Below are 26,216 nucleotides of genomic sequence, written 5' to 3'. Positions count from 1 at the left end.
TAAAATATAAATATAGATTTTATAATAGTTTTATAAATGTTCCAGACCGTCGCGTTGCCATCGGCGTAAGCGTCGTCGCATAATGCGTGTTATCCTGATCTCTGTAACGGATGCCGTGGAAAAACGAGTTACATTTTTACCACTGTGTTCTTCGAATCGTAAAAGTTAAGTTTAGGGTAGATTGTACAAAACGCTGACAGCAACATTGTCTTTCTATTGTACTATTCTGAAGACGTGTTTGATTTAAAGGTTTTTATTCAAATTTTATTTAACATACTATCACTATTTGTTTTAATCCATGACTGGGTGGATGAGGAATACAGTTCTCTAAATGAAATAGAACCAGAACCCGGGACGAGTATTTTCGACTCGAAAGCTACTCTCAGGTAAAAATTCTGAAAAAGAGAAACCTGTAATTTGTTGGATTCCTGTCAGGGTATATAAAAACTATAATAAATTTAGCGTTGTTATGCAGAACGCAGCCAGCCATAGAAAAGTAAAACTGAGATAATAACACCTCTGTGAGAAGAATGAATTATCAAATCTACACAACAGTTGGAATGTTTTTGACTTTGACAAATGATTAACAATGAATACATTCGTTTTTTTAGTATTACAAATAAGAATCTTTTTAAGTACCGTAATACTTTTCTAGTCCTGTGGGTGTTTTCTGCAAATTGAGAAATACCGTTTTTGTGATCGGCACTATTTTCATAAGGTGATTTTTAAAGTTTTTTGTATGAAAGCGGTCTGGCTGTTTTCAGCAGAACACAGAATTGATCTTACTGCATCCGATAACACCAATATATCATTTTTTCGAAATTGTGGACTGACTGCTTTTTGCATAACTACGTTCAATTATACTACAGCTTTCAAACGTTGAAAATACTAATGAATATGCTTGTTTTATGCTTGGAAAAAAAATACTTTATGTAACCCAAAAAAGAGGTGTTAATAAAATATAAGCTGGATGACGAAACACGATACCGGAATAAGCCAGCTAGTTTACAGGTGTGATAAACCAAAGCAAGTAGGAACATACATAAGCTGACAAAGGTTACTGCATAGTGAATTGAAGCACGAATAAACGCGACAGCCAAAAATATATCATCTCAATTAATTCTACGTGCTTTTCACTTACATTAACTCTTAAAACAATAAAAAAATAAGCTTATTTTCGATAAGTAATATAATTATTTTTAGCAAACACAAACATAGTTCGGAAGAGCTAAAATGATAAAAAATACAGTTCTGAGTGTGAAATAGAAGTAGTTCGCTGAATGTTTTTTTTTGTCTCGAAGACTAAATAACTGGCATGTGCTGAAAAAAATTGTGCTGATCTGCTGGTCTGCCTCATAGTGTACGGTTAAATATATTTGCCAACTATATCTGAGGTCCTGGGTTCGATTCCTGGCAACGTCGGCAACGACCATTGCAGGAGACTGCTGCGAGATATTGCATATATTTATATACTGTAAAGTGTGTTGTCCAGATGTTTATTGGAATATAATATGTTTATGTAATAATTTTAAATTTTTATTTTTCTTATTATTTAATAATGTACATGTGTCCACTTTCCATTATGTTGTATCCCAACTCAACACAGGGCTCGCGCCTCATAGAGTTAGAGACATGTAATTTTTTTTTTTGTATGATAAATAAATATTTTCTTGTATTTGCATAAATAAATATTTTTGATATATATTAATTCAAATATTTGAATAAGACTGCACATTTCATCGTCCTTGCACTAGATGAAAATATACGACTGATTAATTCGCCGCTATTAAACGATTACAGTACCAATACTGACTAGTGCAACTCGTTAGCGTCCACGTCGCGAACTCCGGGCAATGGGATCACACTCATAACGGTGTGATCACAGCAGATAACGAGAGGATGAAAGGCGAGTTGTTGGCGCCTCAAAACCAAAACCTACCAGCTAAGGGAAGGTAACCCCGACAGAAAATCCACTAGAGAAGGCAACGGGAAACCCCTCTGGTAATATGATTTATTGTTTCAGCATTTACTTTGTGGAAAAACATTTTCAATTTATTTAAAATAAAACGCTTCGCAAATTTACACACAGACATTAAATCACGACTAGTTTCGGGTAATCAGTATTACCCATCCTCAGGTGTAAATATTAACATTCATATTTTATATTTATCATTTATAGTTTATATTTACACCTGAGGATGGGTAATACTGATTACCCGAAACTAGTCGTGTTTTAATGTATTAAACTCGTGTGTGGTAAATTTACTAAGTGTTTTATTTTAAATAAATCCCTCTGGTCATCTTTTCCCAGGACTCACTACGGCGAGTACATCAATAAGCAGTCGTCCTGGCTGCGAAATGTAAAATTAGCGCAGGACAGATACATATGCTTTCGACCCGGCAAGGCACTCGAAGAAGAAGATTCATTTTTTCCATTATAAACAAAGATTAATAAAAAAAATAATGTGACCTCACTGCTGGGGTTACCTGTGCCGAGGACACTTAACAACATACTTTCTAAAAATAGTTTTACATGTGAGAATAAACAAAGAAGACTACAAATACAGAGATACTTTACAAAATGTTCAGAAAGTTTTAAACACTACGTATTTAAGTTTATATTTAATTTATGTGCACCAATACAAATATAAAATGACAATCATCGTGATTGGTAGTTAATTGAAGAATATTTATATCTGAATTTGTTCCAACAGAGAGGGAAGACATTTTTGAAACGAGCATATCGAAGTCAAGGCATTTACACAGTTTATGAATCATCATTCTGCACAGGTTGAACATCCGCAATGGTGAATGTTACACAGTGTGTAAAGTGGCTACAAAAACCAGCTAATGGTAGGTCATCACTCCTGTAAATGCCTAGACTTCCATATTCCCTTCTCAAAAATGTTTTCCCTCTCAGTTGCAACAAATTTAAATCAAAATAACTCCCTTGGGAAGAAATCCAGTCTGTCTGCAAACATTTGGATACTCACAACATTGTTGAAGAATATTTTATTCAGTTTATTTAATAATGTCTATACGGACTGATTACTGAGAACGCACATTTACTATGTTAAGAAGTGAGTTTGAGTTTTGATTTGTTTCATACCTGTATATAACCGTAATTTCAATGACATAGTAACTATCGCTTTTGCTAATTGTATGTTTTTACCAAAGAGGTACTTTTATTACATTTTTACTGCCATTATTTTTAAATTAACAAAAAAATACGTTGGTAACGATATTATTATTTGTTTCGTATGCATAAAATTTATTAAATGCAGTGGTTTTAAATACACATATTACGATTCGAAATACGTTTAAATATTGCCTCTTTGGCTTAGAAGGCTTACGTAGGATATTATTATTCTTCTTCGTAGCAGCGAAACCTGTGTTAATTTACAAGTATTAAATTCAGTTACAAGTACCGATTTCCACTACTGTATTTTATATAATTTAAATTATTTTGAAATGCAACTTTAAACAACGTACTCCACTCTTAAAAGCGCTTAATACGGAATGCGTTGAATGCGCAAAAAGTAAGACAAAAATACAATGCATCGCAGTGAAGCCAGTGTCGGCAAATACACAGAGCTGTCATTCAAATCCCAGCGAAGCATTTCGCGTGTATAGAGATTCCTATGTAATGAAAGTAATCAGGGTTGCTGGCTTGAGGCTCTCCGCAACGAGTTGGTTTAGCGAGATCGCCCATTTGCGTCACTTATTCAAGGATAGGGCCCTAATTTCGTATTGTGGGGTAGGTTGAAACGGTCGTAAAGATGGGCAACTCTGCTCGTGAAAATGTTATGATCGTAATAGAAGTCGAAGTGATGTGAAATGTTTTTGTACTTTCAACCTTTTGAGTGGATGCCTTATAAATTTGGGTAAAAACATGCATTACTATCATGTTCTGTCTTGCTTTTGTGTCGACATCTTGAATTTTATTTATTGAATTGAATTGAAAATCATTGAAGCTACACTAGTACAATGATTAACGTATTACAGTGGAGATGGAAAACATTTTTGAGAAGCGAACTAAATACTAGGAGGGACTAAAATATTTTACCTTCATACTTGGCAATCAACACAAAGCCTGAAAATTATTTTTAATTTTTATACGTCTTCTTGGACTAGTAGGTAATCAACAATCAAACTTATATAACCCTGTCAAAGTCATAAAGCTTAGGCATTTATGTTCTCTTCTCTAAAATGTTTTTCATCGCTGTTGAAATACGTTAATCTTAATAACTACATGTGAGGTAAAACCCAGTCCTCGTCTACAAAAAATTGGACAAATTAAAAATATTTTTAATCGTAATGATATAATACCTCTTAAATTCTGATAAACGCTACATAATTTGACAAAAAGAACCCGCGTTGATTAAGACGAACAGAGTTGTTTTAATAAAATAAAATAAATAAAACAACTTTGTTTTTAACCACTATTTTTTTTTCCACCGACCGGTTTCAAAGCAAACAAGCTTCTTTGTCAAGGTTTACGTAACTAATGAATTGATTCCTTTTTATTTTATTTCTATCATGTTCACTAAATACTACACGTGGACCCAATAAATCAAGTGTTTTTTTTCTTACACGGGTGGTAATCTGATATGCTTATTTTCAAAGTAAGCCAGGAGTTGTTTTAAACTCAAAGTTGTAGCATATTTCAATATTTGGCATTAATAAATTGATTAAGAAATATCTACCTTCGAAAGAACTTCATTTTCTTTAGAGAAACAACTGAGGCAATTTTTTAAAACACAGTAAGGTATAACAAATTTCTTTTAACAAGCTCGTGGGTTACTTAAAGAAAAATATCAAATAATAAAATCACAACAATACTGAAAGTTTTTTTCTGGACAGGCCTATAATACTGATCATCGTGTCATATAACAAATAGAAGAAGGGTCAAGGAACATTACATATATTGTACGTAATCTTTGTACTATAGCATGTTCAGTTGTCTGTCATTGTTTCGTTATAAAATAAATAAACAAATAATCGAGAAACGTTTGAATTTCAGTACCCATACGAGACCCTATATGCTTTTAGGTACAAATCAGGGTAATCGGTAGACTTTTAATACCCACCGTGAATCACAAAGGTACTTAATTAAGTACGGTGATGTATTCATGACAAATTGACTTCAAGCAACCATTGCTGCATACCTACCACGATTTAAGAGTGGAAAAGGTACCAGGAAGTCAGGTAAACGAAAATAAATAGAGAAAACACAAAGCGGATGGGTGGTATTAGCTATTCATTCTCGCTTCTAGCTGATTGATGGACGAAACATGGTCTGAGGAACTGGATTGAATGCTCGGACACATTTAGTTGACACCGTAATCACGGAACTACAAACTAACCACAGGTTTAACCAAACAAACCCTGCATAAAGATTACAGTAATTTAGAAATTATGTGTTGTTTTGTTGGTCTATTCCGTACTCCTTGGAACTAGAAATGTAGTTTCGAATGAAACTGTTAATTATAGTCAATATTCATTAGATGCCGTTTGCTATTTACGAGATGATAAATTGATTATGATAACAGAGAGATGTCAAATGATAAACCAGAGTTTTTTTTCATATATCTCTACAAAAAAGTAGATTATAAAATACACCAGTGCTAACAGAACGAAAAATCATTTTTGCTATGGCGATGCGTAAGTACGCTTGCTTCAGTATATCTCGATCATTCTTAACGTGGAAGTAAGGTGATCAGTCTTCCTCTTCAGGTAACAGTTTTAGTAAAAATTGTATATAAATTTAATATTTGTACACGTGATTTGAAAACGAAATGCCGATTATAATTACAACGCTTGTATAATAAAAGTAATAGGTGCGAATCCTGGTACCTCACTGAAACTCAAAACACAAAACTTTCGAGTTTTGACAGTAAGTGATTGAGAAGAATATTAGGTATAAGGTGGTTTAATTTCATAACTAATATTAAAGTCCGAGAACGGACGCAGTAGCGTTTTGAGGGTGCGGCACTGGAACTGGCTTGAACACGTGCTGCGAATGCCTCGGGAGAGCCTTAACCTCAGTTGGCTCTTCTTCACAGCTGCGAGCTTCTACCGTCTTGGGAGGCTGTCGATGGTGATTTTTAGGCTGACATGGGAAGAGGAGAGAGTTATGTTTAGCGATAGGGTCTCCCGGAGGCGTCCGGTGATGTCCACATGCTCTACTTAGGAGCGGGTGTAGGAAAAGCGGGAAATATGTAATTAATAACCTTGTCGGCGATCTATCCCGAGATCGGACACCTAATGCATTCTGGGAACAGTAACTCTCAACATTACATCGTGAAATGGACAGAGGACATTAAAAACTACCACAAAGAATACATAAACACTTACTCGCTTTAGATAGGTAACTATTATAAAAGAAACGCCTTACCTAAAAGTTTTTTTTCAACACGACAAAAGAAATGGTGTTAAAATAATTTGTTACATTTATTTAAAAGGCTAGCGGATAGCAGATAGATTATACGAAATCACAAAACGTTATTTTTTTTATTAAATATTTACGAGATTCATTTTAACTGTATCCGCAATAAGCATTGCAATTAGTACTCGAAATATTGTAATAATATTCAAAAGGGGCGGTGTTGGGATTTCGGGATTAATGTTTAAAAATATCACGCTACATGTTTAAATTAGGTAGTTCACATTTAACACCCATCTTCATAGAAGCATCATTTAGATTAAGCACACACGAACAGACACGTGTTATCTTAGAAAAGAATCTGGTAATGAGCCATAATAGCACGTAAAGAGAAAAATGGGAAAATGGAAATGGGGGAATCATGAACATTTATAATATATTATTGTAGACCGGGACAAAGCGTTTGAAAAATGAGTCATTTGAAGTAAATGATCCTTAATTTAGAGAATTATTTATTTCAACATGTTCCTGCTTTAAAATAATACAAGAACATAGCATAACTTTGAATGAAGTTTTTAGATCTAGTTGCAAAAGAAGACATAAGTTGAAAAAGTTAAATAATTGCTGCAAATTTTTTTCAAAATAGGCAAAAAAGTATCGCAAGAATTTCCGCGGGTTACGTATATTCGATTTTTTGTGGAGTTATGTTGGCATTCATGTCTCTAACTTATGCCAACAAGTTCGGTCATTTTGAATGTTCAGTTAATTTTTGACAGCTGCTTTGCTTCAACATGTTTTGGCTCATCTTTGATTTTTGCCTATTCCAAAAAATGGATCAAAGAATATGCATCAAATTTTGTGTGAAAAACAAAATTAAGTACGCGAACGCATTTTAAATGTTGACTGTGGCATATGGTGAAGCTACCTTGGACCAAAGCAACGTTTATCGGTGGAACAAATGTTCTCAGAGGGCCGAGAAGATGTAAACGACGAAGAGCGTGCCGGATGCCCGAGCACGTCAACAGCAGACGAAAACATTGATGAAGTTAAAACAATAGTATTGGGTAATTGTCGAATCACCGTTAGAGATTATGCAAAAGTCGTACCAAAATTGCTTAATATCGACCAAAAACAAGATTGCAAAAATATTGCTCAGGAGCTGTTGGACTCTGTCAACGACGACCCAAATTTGCTCCAGAGGGTCATAATTTGTAACGAATCATGGGTTTATGGTTATAACGTGGAAACCAAAGCTTAATCATCCCAATGAAAGCTGCCGCACGAGCCAAGACCGAAAAAAGCGCGCCAAGTTCGGTCGAATGTGAAGGTTTTGCTTACAGTTTTCTTCGATTACAGGGTCGTGGTGTATCATGAATTTTAGCCAAAAGGCAAAACGGTCAATATATATTATCTGCAAGTTACGCGCAATTTGCGCGAAGCAATCCGCCAGAAATGCCCGGATTTGTGGAAGAACAAAAATTGGCTTTTGTACCATGATAATGCCCCTGCTCACACATCGTAAAATTTGGCCAAAAACAACATACTTATAATGTCGCAGCCACCGTATTGCCCAGATCTGGCCCCCTGTGACTTTTTCTTGTTTCCGAAACTCAAGAGGCCCACAAAAAGACGACGCTATGCAACGATTGAGGAGATAAAGACGGGATCGAAGGAGGAGCTGAACAAGAACAAAAAATGTTTTTTTTTAAGTGCTTCGAGGATAGGAAAAAACATGGCACAAGTGTATAAATATGTGGTGGGAATTACATTGAAGTGGACAAAATAGATTTTAATTAATAAATAAATATTTTTTGAAAAAACACAAAATTCGCAAAACTTTTAGGGCAAGAAGTAAATTAAAGTACGATTGTCAAGCTTTAAAAGGTTTTTTTTTAAATAACAGTCACCGTTAAGCTTTACACATTTCTCCCAACGTATGATAAGTTTTTTCATTCCATCATTAAAAAATTCTTCCGACTTTTCTCGAATCCAGAACTTAATGGACGGGCCTTCACCTCATCGTCCGAGGTGTAATGATTACCGTTGAGGTCTCTCTTGAGTAGAGGAGAAAAAATCACAAGGCGCAAGATCGGGGAGTAAGGAAGGTGTGGATTCGGAAATTTTTCATACAGAAAATTCAATCTTATTTTATAGACAATTGAAGATAACTCCCATTGTAATACGGGCCTTAGGGGCAATTACAATCGGAAGTTAACAGAGTTCGATTGTTTATTTGTATATAAATTTAAATTTATTTCAGCAGAGAGGAAAAACATTATTGAGAAGGGAATATGCAAGTCTAGGCATTTACAGGGCTTATGACCTATCGTTGGCTGGTTTAAGTGGCCACTTTACACACTGTGTAACATTCACAATTCTGGATGTTCAAACATGGGCAGAATGGTAAATGTTACACAGTGTATAAAGTGGCCACTTAAGCCAGCCAATGACAGGTCATAAGCCCTGTAAATGCCTAGACTTTCATATTCCTTTCTCAAAAATGTTTTCCCTCTCTGTTGAAATAAATTTAAACATGAACAACTCCCTAGGGAGGAAATCCAGCCAGTCTGTAAGAAACATTATAAATTTAAAGTATCTTCCTTGGTTAACGGTAATTGTTCAGAATAAAATTTGTCTGGATATTGTATTTTTCATACAGAAAACTGAATTTTATTTTGTAGATAAAATTTAAGACAAATGTTAACTTCCCATAATACGTATGAGGACCGTGGACATCCATATTACCTTCTCGAAAACGTTCTCCATCTCTGTTGTAATGTGTAATAATTAAAAAATTGAAATAAAGATTATTATCACGTCTGGTGTCCGAGAGGCTTTTATATAAATTAATTACATGTTTTTTTTATACATTTTTTTTAGATTGATTTACTCAGTTACCAACATTCATTTTCGATAAAAAAAGGTTTATATTTATGTATAGGTCTAGGAGAAGCAATGGGATAAATACCACGATACAATTTATTAATCGATGTATAATGTATATTGCAAAATATTGGGGTTAGCCATCAATCTCTTTATCGCTCCGATGGGATCTAGTTGAGTTAAGTCCAGATCATGTCAAAACAGTCCCAACCAACAGCCAACATATACATGCAATGGTTTAGGAGAAAAGTCCGATTCAAATTCGACTCCCATTTTGAAGCAATACTAAGAACTTTCCTCTTTCTAACAGCAGAATACAGATAAAATTAAATGCACCATTTTACAAAATACCTCGAAAGAACTGGAGTTTTCCAGAAAATATCTAGGCAACATACGATCATGTTAAAAAATTAACCTACAAATCACTTAAAACAAAGTAAAATAAAAAATAAATAAAAAAAGTAAATAAAAAACAGTTTACTTTAGTTTCGTATGTTCTTTTCATTGGATTTATTTAATCACTTGTTAACGTCAATAACTTACAAATGAATAATATAATTCAACAGTAAAATCAATCACAGTTGAAATCAACAAACACAAATCTAATGCCAAACTGTCTTGTCCTGCAAATATTTTTTGACTCTTTATTAACTGTTTCTGTTTCCAAACAGCGTGTATATGACAAAATCTTTTTTGTTGTCAAAGCCTGAATTTCAAGAGGTACATTGTTGTAGAATCGTATGCAGTTTGAGGAAAAATTTTTTTTTTATTGCAGACTAGTAGTGGAAACAATCATCTTTATTTCTCGTGTTGAATCTATAGAAATCTCTGTTCTTCTTTCAATCATCGATATTTTTGTGTAAATAGATCCAATTTTCATAAATATATGGACATGTGACTGTCAATATATTGATTTCTTTAAACTCAATTTTATGTTAATTAAGTTAATTGTTCTAGCTTGACACGGGCACAGCCTAAAAACCCTTTACAAGTTCATTAATGTTTGAATAAATGTAATTTTGAATAATTTGATTAAATAAAATAAAAACTTATCGCTAAGTGATGTTCTTCTTCTAAGAAGAAAAAAAAAATAATTTATCTAAGTATCTCTATCTAATTGATAATAAAAAAGAATTGGAATTCACTTTTATATTGAATGAAAATGTAAAAATATAAAATGTTTTGAAAAATCAATAAAAAGGTAGGCTTCATCAATTTATTCATAAAATCAGCCAATATTTGCTTGGTTTTATATTATTTACACAAAATTACAAATTATACTTAAATCCAAGTAAAAAAAGTCAAAGATTTATTCAATTTATAATATTTTACTATCATTATTTAATTATTATTTTGTGGAGTGGTGCCTTTCTACATAACAACATGGATTCTTGTCCTTATTCAAATTCAAAGCGTTGCATTCAGCTAGGTTTTGGTTACATCTATACATGGTGTTCTAGAATATCTTCAATGACCAGGATGTTATGAGTGCAAAGAGTCACATAAGAGAATGTATTATCCTATCCAGGGTTTGTAGGTAGACCGTTGGTGATACAAGTTACATGGGTCAACTAACCTCTAAATCTAAGCTATGTGACATAGTCCAAACAACTGTACTTCTAGTTGTAAGAAATATTCCAGGGCAAAGGTTTATGACGGGAGGAATATATTATTCAAAAGGTTTGTTGCTAGATTTGAGTATATTAAAGACAAATAGCGTATAATCTTTATCGATATGTTTAATTCTACCTATGTTTAATAAATGAAATATAAATCCCCTATGAGTAATGGAAATCTTCCAAATATATTTGAGAGCTATTTGAAAACATTATAGTGGGGTCAAAAGTATTAAATGGTTTTAACAATTTTAGCGATTCTTCTAGAAATCATTTTACATCGATATCAGACTTATTTTTACTCTTTTTAATCCTTTATAGAACACGTAAAACAAAGTGGTACGTATATTTATATCACCAGAAATGAGATATTTATTTTTCAATACTTCATATGAATAACAAGTTTTGTACCGTGATAACGCACTCTGGTAGATCAGTCATCGACTCAGCCTTTTTTAAATACAATAATCCTATTATCTTAAAGAATTACATATTTTATTAGGTATGCAAGACGTAAATCAACACAAAATATGGGTCCAATAAAGGATTAAGATGATCATTTAGTCCACTCACTGCTCAATTACTAACCATTATAAGTACTTGGTTTTCATTAAATTCATCAACAAAAAAGTGAGTAGATTTTAACATTCATAGAGGATTTTACACTGCAATATTGATTTTAACAAGAGGGAAAAAATTAATAAATTATAAAGAATTTTATTGGACACTTTAGGTAAAAACTGGTTACTTCAGACGTGGAAAATAGATTTTAAAAAAACAGTAACAAAAAATATATAAGTGTGAATTAGTGATCATTAATCGTGACATTCAACAATTAGGTATGGGAAAAAGGTGTTTTTCACTCAAATAAAAACTGTTCCAGAGCTAAAATCCGAAGATACGATGCATTTCCTTTGTAAACTCGTAGTGTTCTAACGCACCAATCATTTATGCTGATAAATTGCAACTTGCAGAAATAATATTAAAACGCATTTTTAATATTGTAACATAATAAAAATTTCATCATTACAAATTATTTGAAATTAAACCCTTCATTCACAGTCACAATGGATTCAAAAGAACAAAATTTTTATCAGAAAGTTCACAGGAAATAAAAACATAATGAAAATAAATCCACAATATTATAGTCTGCATTCGTGGGCAGTCCTGAGTCCTGTTTACCAAACCCATACAGTCTGCTGATCTTGTGTATGATATCAAAAGTGGCCGCCCAAACTCTGCAAACAATGCCTTCGAGAACTATGTAACATTAAAACTACCTATACTACAGCAAACTTGTCTTCGAAAAATTCGAATATGTATTTTAAGTAAACATGAGTTTGATGTAGGTACAAACTTTTAATACGGGCTGTGTTTACGATAAGGTGAGTCGTAAAATCGATTTGAGTGGAAATCGTTTCGACTTAATCGAAATAGATCTAACTTCGAACTAAAGGACACGAGGAAACATAAACTTACTTTGTATAATTTTAGTTGCATTAATCGATTGAGAAAATAATATTATCAGTTATATTTTATATTTTTAACTAACTAACGTCCAAATGAGTTACTGAATATTATACTTTGTTTTAAAACACGGCATGTTACCGTCTTCATATCTGTGGAAATCAAAACAATAAACCCTCTACGACAGAAGCGAATTCTTTCAAAATATTTGTGAAGAATATAATACGTTCCCTCTTAACGTAAAATTTTTACTCGCCCAGAATGATTTGGATACTTATTTACTTCCAACTAAATTCTTTAGGACAAATAATCAAAATATTTGAATTTGTTTAATATTATTTGCCAAATTTAAATAATAAGTCTAATTGAATGTCCCTCTTTACTTTTGGCCCGAAATTTCATGTTATGTTTACGTTTAATTTAGATGGTAATAATATTTTATCGTCACATAACTCTGTCATACTGATTTTAACTACATCACATTGTATTATATTTTTTCGTGGGTATGGTTTTTTTTGTCGTTCACTGAAGCGTATATTCTTTAAATTTCTTATTCTTGTTTCTAAGAGCCAAAATCACTCGCCAACGAATGGTGGCGTATAAAAATAATAAAAAAACAAACAAACAATCATTAGCAATATGCGATAAAAAAATAGAACGTTTTTTTATAAGAACCTGTAATATACTATTTTGATGATTTTTTAAAATATTGTGGGAGTATTTTAATGAGCTGTTAAAACATAAAAATTGCCATTTTTTTACATTTTCCTTAAGACACCTTCAAAACATCAAAACCCTTTTTCCTTTTTTGTTACACATTATGTTTTATAATGCGAGTATTTGATGTGTACTACCAGTGTGTGGATGCGGATGAATAATACCTTTAGTTTTTGGTGTGGTGGCCTCTGTGGCGTAAGGGCTAAGACACTCGACTCACGCACGGAAAGTTCCGGGTGAGAACAGAAAAAAAATTACTCGATTTTTTACAAGCCTGGGTTATTTGTGCTGTAATTCAACGCTGTCATTTGGCCTCCTGTTGAGGTAAAAAAAATTAGAACCAGGACCTTGGACAAATATTTTCGACTCGATAGCTGCTTTCAGATAAAAAATCCTAAATAAGGAAATCAAGTGAAGATAAATCCGCCAAATAGTAAAGTGCTTGGTGCGTTCGTCTATGATTTTTGAGGTCCTGGATTCGATTATCGAAAATGTGGACGTGAAATAAAGGTTCCTAAAACCGTATTAAAACCGCATTGTTCCTGGACTGGCACCTAAAGCGTAAGACTGATCACCTTACCTTCATGTGACCCGTTTATCTATTCATAATATCAAAACAAAATATTTTTTTCCAAACGTTGGTTCTATTTATATACATCAAGATTTTCATTTAATAATTACAAGGTTTTTATTTAACCTCGATTAAAAATAAATTGCAATAATGGAAAAAATACAGATTTATTAAATAGGTGTTTAACTGAATGAAATGGTATGAGAAGTTTCTGTGGAGAAATTTTATTTATTGCTCTCATGCTCTTCCGTCGTGTTAATTAATCTATTCAATGATTTATAGGACGATTCGAATAGTTTAAAGCGCGATTTATGTAAATATTTTATGGAAGGTGTCGTTGGCAGGAAATAATTAAAGAATTTAATTAAATAACGCTTTAGAAGGTACCCTACACGAAAAGCCCGGCAGATATTAAAAAATATTTAATCGATAAAACAAACACCGATACTAGTGAAATAAATTAATTGTCTATGATTAAATACAAAATAAGAAAATAAAATATTATGTACTTTTTTAAACTTATTCATACATTTTGTGTTGACATGTAATTAATAAGCAATATCTAAACATAGTGAATTGTGTTATTAAAGAAAGGTCGTATGTTTTGTTTGTTGTTTGTAAACCATAATTAATAACCACTTACCGACTTTTCTATATCTACCGGTTTCGAGACATCATACCCGTTTCTTTGCCAGGACACCGATTATACCAACATGCAAATTTTAACAAGGGTAAAGCTTTAAATATTAATAAATTAAACAAAATAAATCAATAAAATGTAATGTAAATGTAATTCATATAGATGGTGTAAAGTATTGTGTTTTATTTGTCTTAAACAATAATGTAATCTTACTATTTCAGATGTATGAACTATGTATGATATTATGTATTGTCACAAAAAAAAATATGTACGGTCCCAGATGAGTTTTTTTAATAACTCCTGGGAGTATAATATGAACTTTTTTTATTATTTGTTTTATTAATATATATATTTTTTTTTGTACCCGATGTTTTTTTCTTTGAAAATTACTATTAGTAAATCCTAATAATACACTTTTGTAATATACCTACCACACGATAAATGCAACTTAGTAAAATGTCGGCATCGAAGTGTAATGGTCAGCGCGTTTGCCTACCAAGCAAGAGGTCTCGGGCCGGATTCCTGACTTGATTGATATGAAAAATTTATTTGAAATAATGTTTTTACACCAGAATATTTCATAGACCCAGGACTGGTACCTGAAGCGTAAGACTGATCATTCTTATCTTCATGTAAAAAAAAACAATGATCAAAATACGCTGCGATTGACGTAACAATGCAGTTCCCTTTCCACTATTAGGTGTGGTAAGAAAATGATGATGATAAGTAAAATGTTTAACCACAAAGTTAATACTTTAAATACTAATAACAAAAAACTAAATTAAATAAATAAATGAATACCCGTTTTTTTTAAATAATAATAAATCCTTATAACAAAGCACTTTTCTAATGTACATACTCGTACCTTCGAATACTGAAATAAAATAAATTGAGATTGATAAAACAAGGTTTAGTAGGTATCGTCTTTAAATATGTAGGCATAGTGGTTGCTTTTTACTACAGTATTCAGAGGTCAGTAAATATTTTATTTTTATTTTTTATTATTGTTTATAATGTGAAAAAAAAAAAAATGAATATGTAAGAAAAAATAAAAATGCAATTTCACCCTTTGAAAAAAACCTTATCATCATACATCATAGATACATATCATAGACACACATCATAGATACATCATACATCATAGATTTTTTACTCTTGAAAATAGACGCACTGTATCTGAATTATGCTATTTACATAAATTATTAAGTAATAAAGTAGACTCTTTTTACCTACTCTCCAAAATTAATCTTAATGTCCCCTTTCGCGTGACCAAAATAAGTATTTGTTCCATCTGCCAGTCTGTAGCACTAACTATGCACAACACTCTTTCCTCTATCGTTCTTGCTCTAACTATAATGTTTTTTTTTCATCTATTGATATATTTTACATACCCCTTAATTTATTTAAAAATAAATTAAGACTTATTATTTCTGGCTGCGATACGATCCCACTCACTATTCAATGATGCACACTCCTGAAAACTTTCTCCCACACTAATACACATAAACACACATCTACACTTACTCTCATACAAATACACATAAACACATCCTTTTGTTGTAACACAATTTGATAATATGTATGATTTTTATTTAGAAACTTTGCTGGTCTGTCTTTAAACTGTATTTTTTTCAATGTTATTATATCATTGTCGACTGTTTGTTTCTTTACTCTAAATAAATAATATTCCTATTCGCACCCGATGGTGCATAGGGCACTCCATCGAAACACCAGATGCAGCGTATTCCAATCATCGGTTACGTGAAGTTAAATTGAGCAGTATTACGCTTCAGGTGCCAGTCCAGGGATAGTGAAATATCGCAGAGTTACACTGCCTTTAAAACTAATGTTTTGCGTCAAACCAGTCAGGAATCGAACCCAGGACCAGGAATATATTTTAAAATATGAAAACTTACCGTCAAACCGCTTTAAATACTATATTGTAGGTTGTCAGCTTAGTTCAGATGATCACTTACCTGAAACAATAAATACATAAAACATGTATTATTTAATATTCGCAATAAAATACAGATTAATATTAAGTATTCATTTAAATTAATTTCCTATTGTTTTATCAATCGGTGCGCGGTGTTACATTTGCACTTGAAAACGATACTATGATATTAATGTATTGCAATTTAACTTGGGGAGGTTGCTCTCGTTCAATTCTTGAACCTGTGAAAATGGCACAAAAATTAATCACAAAAATCAGTCCTAAAAAACTCTTCGGGTATCCCACAGAACGTCTATTCGCTGAGTTTAAGATATTGGATGAAAGACAATTGTTTGTGAGGTGCCATTGCTTGAATTTTAAGAAAAATTGGTGAGGTCAAACAAACTTAAGAAAATATAATCACTCGCACAGCAACACAATTCAACTGTATTTTCCCATTTGTATCAACCTCTTTTTGTAAAAAAAAATGTAATTGCTCTAAAAATATTTAATGATTAAATGCCAACTATGAAAGACTCAAAATGTAAAACGAATTTAAGAATTAAAATAACTGCATATATAAACAGTGTAGCGAGAGGTTTTTTTGAAAAAATATATTAAGATTAATAAACGTATTACTTTATTTAATTGGTACACATATTATTTATCTTCTTGTGTATAACAATACTTTATTTATATTTTTTTTAAATTATTTATATTTAAGTAATATTATGTATTTTTATCACATATATATTTTATATTTATGTACAATTATACATATGTAGGTGCTTTATATTATGAAACTTTGTCTACAATTTTATAATATGAATTTATTATGTTTTTTATGATTATTTTAGTTTATTTTGCTTAGTATGTTTACGATGATATTTTAGTCAATCAGATTAATAAGGTTTATGTTATTATTATATTAACTATGTTAAATAACTAATTTAAGGCATGTTTCATTATATTTATTGTAAAATGTTTCCTTCGGCACGGGACACCTGAGTCAGGGAACATTATTCTTGATAAAAAAAAGAATAATACTAAATAGCAAAAGTATGAATAAATAAGCAAAATATAATACTTAATGAATTTTTGATTCTTACATTTGATTAGCTATGCATTTATAATTAGATTTTTTCAGTTTTTTTTTGTTATTGTTATATTAGTATAGAACTACTTTTATTTAAAAACATAAAAAATATCAATTCTAGGACAGGTTGAACCATGTTAGATGGAGACTATTCTAACTAAAGAACGCTCCGTATTTATTTTTTAATCCACTAGTTTTATATAGATTCCCTGTTATTAAATATGTGTACTTATTTATGCAATAAATTTATAAAATAAATAAATAAAATATAATTAATGAAAACGACTCTTTACTAAGAGACCATTCTCATTATCACCGCTAAAAGTAGTTATGTTTTTCGTTAGACACCTCTAAGTACTATGTATACATAAACAAGCAGTAGATATAATATTTCTCCCATCGGAGCTTGGGTTCGATATATGCCCAAAGAATTCTGAAGTGAACGACCCATTTTGGTGGTTTTATTGCAAGAATGGTGAAAAAACTTCAGATTTCCACCCCTCTACTATATTTTCACCTCCTAAATGTGAACGTGATTTTAATACACAGTTTCAGGTGTGGTGTAGCCCTAAGCTATTTCTCATCCCAGTGGACTTTTTTATATTTATTTTATCGCGGGTATAACTTGACTTACAGTAAGTAGTTTGATACTATTTTTCCACATTGTGGAGTAACGGTTATCATACCTAAGGACCCAATTTGATTCACGATAATGTTGTAATAAAAAAGTATTGCTTTGTACTTAAAGCCGTTCATTAAATTCAATTTTTCATAGTCCTTGGACTGTTCCCTTGTGTAACAAATGATCGAAATACTTGCAATTTGTGTATTATTGCAGTACATTACGTGCGGATAAAAAATACTAAAAAAAATAACTTATAATATTTTTAATTTAAAAAAATACGACACCCTTTGTGCAGTAACAGCTTTGTAAAATATTGATTTGGCGGACTTATCGGATAAACCACATTTTGCGCTATAATAATCTCTCATATACTTTTTTGGATGAAACAACGAACCATAGAAATTACCCCTGATAAATTCCATACTATCCAGAGTGTTTTATAGTAGTCAAAGTACTATAAGTTGTTATATGGCTGTAAGACGGTTTTCATTCACACGCACACCTACCCTCACACATACACACACATCCACATACGCACATACACATACATGAATATAAGCGTCGCACACATACAATTATGTCAACTCTTTCCATCTTTGTCATGTTTTATTTGTATTGTTAACACACTTCTTTTTATTGGCTGAAGAAATCCCAATAAAATAAAATAAATTAATCAAATAAACCAAAGCCTCGGATTCAAACGGATGATAAAGACAATGAAAAAATTATTGCAGTTCATTTCAATGTGAATAAATGAATTGAACTTTGCCCACATATCCACTGGACGAAATCTGGCCACCCCGCCCACAGCGCTAGCACCAGAGGCTCCACCCAGCAATTTGCATATTACATCTGGGACTGTGAAGTCGTTAGGTTTTATTAGTGTCATGATGCCCAGATTCCTAACGCCACCTTTGTTCCATCGCCACTTTTCTACACAATTTTTATTCTTCAGCGGAGCTCGTGTGAAATATTGCGAGCCGTACGCTCCTCACGTTTGTCCTAGATTTCGTTTTCCCAGCCTTTTAATGTTATTTTAGGTTTATTTTAGCGAATCCCAAAGTTGGTAAGTTAGTTCAAAACTATTAACTATTTTGAAAGTAAGATTAAGTTTATATAACTATTTGATTATGATTCAAATCTTTTTGCTCACCTATCACGCATAAGGTCCCGGATTCGATTCAATGTCAAGGAAATAATTTATTTTAAAGATGGTTTTTCACTGAAATATTTCAGTGTCTCAGTAGAGTTCAAAACTGGCATATTTTATTTTTTATTTTATTTTATTTAGAAAACATACAGTCATACAAAATAAGTACTAAAAACAACAATTTTTTAACATAAAAAGACCAATTAAGTTTTCATAAATTAAAAAGATATAAACATTAAATGTGAGAAAAAATAAAAAATAAATAAGAATTTTAAGTGAAAAAAGGATAATTGTTGACATTTGCGTTTTCCATGGAGGTAATAAATTTAAATAAATAAAAATACCGAATGTACACTCCGAGCCATCCACGCACACACATGAACGCACATATAAAACATACACAAACATATACATTACATGCGGCACATATACATAGCATAAACCACTCAAGATGTACATTCAGCAACTATCCCAAATAATCGACCCCATGAAGAATGACAGAAATGATCAACATACAGTTTTACAGTTTTTTTTTGCACCACAACAGGCCAGGAGGCCTAATTACAGTGGTGCATTTCATCACAGAACACCCACCCAGGCTTGAGAAAAATAACATTTAATTTTTGCGTTCTCACCGGGAATCGAACCCGGAACCGTCCGTGTATGAGTCAAGCGTCTTGACCACTACACCACGAAGGCCACCAAAAATATGAAGCCTATGACATCACCTTATTTCTATGAAACAGCAAATGATATAAAAATTGCACTGCGCGATGTCATTAATTATTGGAATCAAAGGTGTGATCAAATACAAAAGAGATCGCAGAAGATTTTATTAATGAATGATATTCAGGTGAGAGGTTGAGGGGGATTGTACCGGATAGCATAATCCGTGAGGCGAAACATATGGGCGAAGGTGTATATTTTAAATTATGTAATGTCCTGCCGGTAAAACAACTCTGTGACTACAAATTGATTGTAGATCACTTTGTTGATCCGGAATATATAAAAAGAGTTTCCCACACTCACTCACAACACTAGATTGAAAAATTAAGGGCTCCCTGTCTGTTCCCCTAATTACAAATTACTTCGGAGAGCGAACATTAAATTGCGTTGTTCCAAGATTGTTCAATGATTTCCCACAAACCATCATTAACATGAAAAATCTTCAGAAGAAAAAAAAAGAACTGAAGAAATATCTTCTAGATACTTTATAGTGCCTGTTTATAAATAAATCTGTAAAATATAAATGTAATATAAACCTGTCATAAAAAAAATGTGTCCCATCGAAAAGTCTATAGACTTAGTGGGTAACAAATTATTATATGTATTTTTTAATTATAAAATAAACGCTGCTCTGCAGCACTGAAACTGAAAAAAGGGTAACCTACCTAAAACACTATTTATTTCAAGATTATTTATATGTACATATATTTATTAAGAATAGAGACACAGTTTATAGCGATACAATCAAGAACGACCCATGCCTGTGAACTTGCCCCGACTCGCTAGAAAATCCATGTTGAGTCGGGGCACTTGTTATGCATTCATAAACATACATACACACACATATACACATATATTTGTATGTACATATTCATACTTTATTCAACAATCGTAATACCCTTACGATAAATTAATGTACGTATAAATTGTAAGCCCACGTGGTACAACCAGTTATTGGGAGAATCTATTCAGCTTCCGAAAATTTATTGACGGCCACAGGCAATACATACGTGTTTTGGGTGATTTATATAAACCGATACATCGGTTTATTATCCAAGCCAAGAAGTGATTACTTATCGTTAAAAAAAAGGAAGTATATTATTAAAATTAATTTAAATAAGAGTTATTTTTTATCAAAATTCGTATTTAATGCCTCAATCGTTTTAGGTCCAGAATAAATCGCACTTATAGAATGCGAAAATGTGTCTATCACAATTCTTTCAGAATGTAAGAAAAACGTTTTACAGATCTTTATTCTTTTTAAAAAAAGCATAGTTTACTATTTAGATATCATTAATTTTAATGGATTATTTTAATCATTTTCTCAACAACTTTTATCAATTGAATATTGTTAGTTTTTTACAACCTATTTATCACGGTTTACATCTATTTATCAGCCATTATCACGTTATAACAATAGTTATGCCTACAAGTTATTACAATTTCACTAAATTAACATAAGGGACTTTATATAATCTTTATCATAACATGGGGTATATCTTCTAGTAACGAAAGAACCCTTTCAATCATGCCTGGACACAGAACTTTTATTTAATGAAACAAAATAACATTTTTTTACTGTTGTTCAAAGAAATAAAATGATACGATTTTGCACGAAATAGGTTTTAAAGTATTCTTAGTGCGTCCATTTATTTTTTAAAAAGGTTTGCAATCATAATAAGAGTCGGGCTTTCGACAATTGAGAAGGAAAAATTTATTTTCTAACCTTCATAATCCAGCTCAATAAAGACCTTAGCTTTTCAGTATAGGATTTACTTCAATTTATAGCATTCGCAGAGGGTATTTTGGATACACTTCTGTTTCAATACTCCGGAAATTGGAAAAATTATCATTTTACCCAAAACTTCGTGACGTAAGACGTTAACGTAAGAAAAATACGAAAAAAATAATCTAAAACTTTTTATTTAAAAAATACGCCAATTATTGATAATATTTTGAGTACGTCTAAATTTTTCAAAACTAATACTGAAATTAAATCTTCTAAGGGTTTTATCTAAATATTATATCCAGCATTTAGATACTTTTTCCTTCGTTAAGACATAACGCTTTTATTTTTGTTAATCGTTTTGCTGAAATTACTTTTTTGCACAAAGTTAATCCATATCTTAAATCTATGTTCATATTGTCATATAATCCCATGGGGGATTAATATATCCCGCAGAAAACAAAGGTTTTGATTTTCACAACACAAACTAAGACAAGAATTATCGACAAAATCAAGAAAGGAGCTCTGCGCTGGTTTGGACATGTAGAACAAATGGACAGCGAAACAACGGTTAAAAATATTTACAATGCGAATGCTGATGATTGCAGAAATAGAGGAAGACCAAGAAAAACATGGCATGAAGATGAACATGTCGAAAGTAGGAAGAATCGGCGCGCGTGCAAGAGAAATTGTATGAATGTAGAGGAAGCGAGATCTGTATGCAAAGATAGAGTGGTGTGGCATTCTATCCTCTCTGCCTACCTTTATGGGGAAACGGCGTGATGGTCTGTTGTTGTTGTTGTTGTTAACTACCTAACACCGACCAAGCAGTGCCTTGTGTACGTTCCTATACATACATAAGGCTCTGCTTGGTACTTTCCACTTGAAGCGTATCTGAATTATTTGATACGCGAAGGTAAGATTATCAGTCTTACGCTTAAGAGCCAGTCCGGAAATTAAAAATAATAGTGAGTTTCACTCTTGCACATATTTGGTAAAGAAGGAATAAGCTCTAAGTTTGCGTAGAAGCATTCCAAGCATAAGCTGCGATCGACCATAAGGCGGACAAATCTCCATTCGATTTTTTCATAATTTTTACTTAGAGGTAAGTAGCCATAGGATTATATTATTTTATTAGGCTGGTACTCAAAAAAGTTTTGAAGTATTATATATTTTTCAACATGGAAAATCACAAGGATACAAATCACAAGAGAAAAAATATATAAATATTTGACGTTCAAAGAATCTGTAGTTATTTGTTTATTGTTTGTGCGTATTTAGTAAGTTAAAAACCATTTTATTTCATTTATATTTTAGTATTTTTTATAGGGAAAAACTAACATGTGGCTGACAAGCTGATTGCTGATTCCTAGAAGATGGTAGATGCACATATAAGCAGTTCCGGGGGATGGTGCGTATTGTTCCAACGACTTGGTGTCTATTTTGGTTTGAATTGTTTCGTTTTATGATAGTTACGCAACATTCCCGATAAATTTATTGTTTAGGTTAATATTAGACAAATGCGTGTGTGAGAGTGAAATAAGGATTTATTAATAATTTGTATGGTATTAGAAGGTAGGTGTTTAATATATTATAAATTTAACAAAAAAAAATACAAGATCACTTTTAGTAGCGCTGTTGTAATTTACTATGGGGGGTAGTGTTCTAGGTAGTTAAATTTGGGTGCTTTCAAGTCACAAATTAATACATTCTTTAACGGTTTTAATAGATTCATATAATTTTTTTATAATTTTAAAGTAACAGGCGCACTTTTGTTTGAAAGTTTCCATAAGTCACTACTTGTCACATATATTGGTAAGAATTAAGTGTAAAACAATGCAATAAAATGAATAGTGTTCTTTTCCCACGTTTTGTCCACACATTGACTACTTATAGACACTTACTTAATGTTGTTTTAGCAGTAAAAAACGTATTTTCGAATTTTAAGTTACGATTGGAAAGAGGAACTACATTTCACGCCCAGCCAGTAAGGTGGCTGAGCGCAAATATTATTATCATTAAGTAGAAAATATAAAATATTATATCAGAAAATAAAAAAAGAATACTGCAAGGTGTTAAGGATAAGAAAATAAAGTGGAGGGGAGGAAGAGAGATATTTGTAATTTAATTGACAAATTCAGAATACACTTAACATAAACATATTAAAACAACAATAAATTTCATATTAAAAATATCTAAATGGAAACAAATTAAGTTGAATTTTGAGCAACTACAGTGGATACATGAATTTCAAATGTAATTTTACAATACTCGATATTAAAAAAATAGATAAAGATTTTTTGAAACGGGATACACAATATAAAAAAGAAAACTGATCTGAATTCTTCTAATAAAATAAATAAGCTTTTGTTTATCAAAGGCATTACTTCATACCTAAATTAATTAAGCTATTAGAAGCTGGACGTTCCAGATTATTCGCAAAAAGGATCAATATTTTTTTGTTCTAAACCTGTTCTGACAGTTGTTAATAGACTATAAAAAAGATAATAACTTAAGAGTTAAGTCTAGTTACATGAAAATGCTTTTGACCACAATTCTAATTCTAATAAAAGCTAATTCAGCAAATAGTTAGTTAGAAAGTTCTAGAATATCTAAAAAATTATCAATTTTCGGTAAGCTCGAAAGTAAATAAGCGAACCTTTCTCTCGGAAGTTTAATTAACTTTTTGCGGATGATCTTTGTACAAAAAAGACACCTAACCACGTTGTTCTTAAAACAAAAATTGAAAATAGTTTTTTTTTTGCGTGAGAGACAAAATGGTTGTCGTTGAAATAAAAATAAGCCACATTCTTTTCTTCGTATTTTATCGAATATTTTTTTAACAGGGACGAAGCTGTTGAGAATTTGGAACGACATGAATTTTCGAAATGGGGAAGATTTTATATACGGCCAAAGTTTTAAAATTGTGATTACTTATATGGATATTTTAAGAAAAAAACATTTAAAAAAAAAAAATGGTATCACAAAATCTCTCCAGGTCTCTCTGTCTGGAACTATATCCCAAATCAGGTCCGCGTCTCGTAGTTCAAATGTGAACGTTCTTTAATGCTTTGATTGTTATCATCAAAATCAGAACGTTTTCAATGAAACTAACAATTTAAATAAATTGGTATTTATTTTAGTAGAAAACTGTGCAATGGTACCATCTTACCTTGAGAGTATTATAATATAGCATACATTTTAGTCACTGAAGGTCGCTGAATTCATTTTTAAATATATAATAAAGCATAAATTTAATTTTATTTATTCATTTTTCCTTATTGTGTTTCTCCGATTAACGTCAAAACAATTTCCGTGTTGTTTTTATTTTATTACCTTCGAAAATAATTGTAGAACCGATAACGCCCAATTTATGAAGTTACCGATTGTAAGAGTAAGATAATAATTTAGCCAAGAAACATAATAATTATTTTATAATCAAACTTCACGGATCGCCAACTATTATACACCCTTTAATTCCCGAGTGCTGATTCTAACATTTTATTTTTATTTTATCGGATTATTTTACAAACGAAAAATCGAAAGACAAGGTGAAATGTAAAATTTTAGTCTCAGACACAGGGGGGGTTTAAAGCTTAATTCCTAATTTTCGATGAGATTAAATTGAAATTTCCCTCAACTTTAGGTGTTCTATAATGTAATCCAGTAGTAGGATTTGTCCTTTTGGACTACACTCACAAAAATACCTCAACTTACTACTTTTCAAAATCATAACTGTTTATTGATAAGGTTTTTTTTCAACAATATATTCCAATCTTTCATTTGTTAAAGCATTAAACAACATCATGATTTAAGGTTTCAACGATTCAAATTGGCGATGCGGTATTTTCATACATACATTTATGTAGGCTTCGTGGTATAATGGTCAGCGCGTTTGCCTACCATGCAAGAGGTCTCGGGTTCGTTTCCCGACATGGTTAATATTAGTTATTTATTTAAAAGGATGTTTTCACACTTGAATATTTCATAGTCCCTGGACTGGTACCTGAAGCGTGAGACTGATTACCTTACATTTATGTAATAAAATTAATGGAGATACGCTGCGATTGGTGTACCAATCCAGTGCCCTATGCACCATTGTATGATGATGATATGTATGATGTGATATTATAACTATATTGTATATATTTTTCAATTATGCATTATTGTAATAGTAAAATTCTATTTGTCCCAACTTAACGTAGAACGCAGTCCCTCAGATTTGGGACACGTGTCCTCATAATTTAAATAACTTAGGAATTTGGAAGTAAATTAAACAAAAGGTTTACATATTTATTTTCTTGAAGAAAATATCCCTATGTACAACGAATTGTAAATATACTATTGATTTACAGTAATAAAATTACATAAGTATAATATTGAACAAAAAAGAAAAACATGTAATTTAATGAAATAGGCAAAGATGATTTTCAAGCTAAACTCATTCATATAGATACGTTGAAAACACAAAATGGCGGCAGGTCAAAACAAAGGTTTTTTTAAAACATTGTATTTTGATTTCCTATTTTTTTATTTATTTCCTTATAAAAAACTGTTTTTTCATATAATGGCATGCCGACTGTTTCTTTGTTTATTATTTTCATTTTTTATGACTGGTCTTAAGAAAATCCATAAAACATTCTAAATTTCCGTTGGATAGTTGAAGATATATCTACACCTA

At 31.6% G+C, this 26,216-nt stretch overlaps 1 long non-coding RNA gene across 1 annotated transcript in view; it reads right to left on the bottom strand.

Moving 5' to 3' along the window:
- Positions 1–15,262: 15,262 nt before the first annotated feature.
- Positions 15,263–26,216, bottom strand: part of LOC148279844 (uncharacterized) — a 194,959-nt gene continuing 184,005 nt past the window's right edge. The window contains exon 3 of the long non-coding RNA XR_015822770.1: positions 15,263–16,255. This is a non-coding gene — a long non-coding RNA (uncharacterized LOC148279844). The remainder of the gene's footprint in view (positions 16,256–26,216) is intronic.

This window comes from Micrasema longulum, unplaced genomic scaffold, assembly GCF_059751315.1.
Source record: "Micrasema longulum isolate JH-2025_06_02 unplaced genomic scaffold, ASM5975131v1 h1tg000663l, whole genome shotgun sequence".
Lineage (NCBI taxonomy): Eukaryota > Metazoa > Arthropoda > Insecta > Trichoptera > Brachycentridae > Micrasema > Micrasema longulum.
Note: the sequence above shows the minus strand (reverse complement) of the source record. Positions and strands in the feature narration are given on the sequence as shown.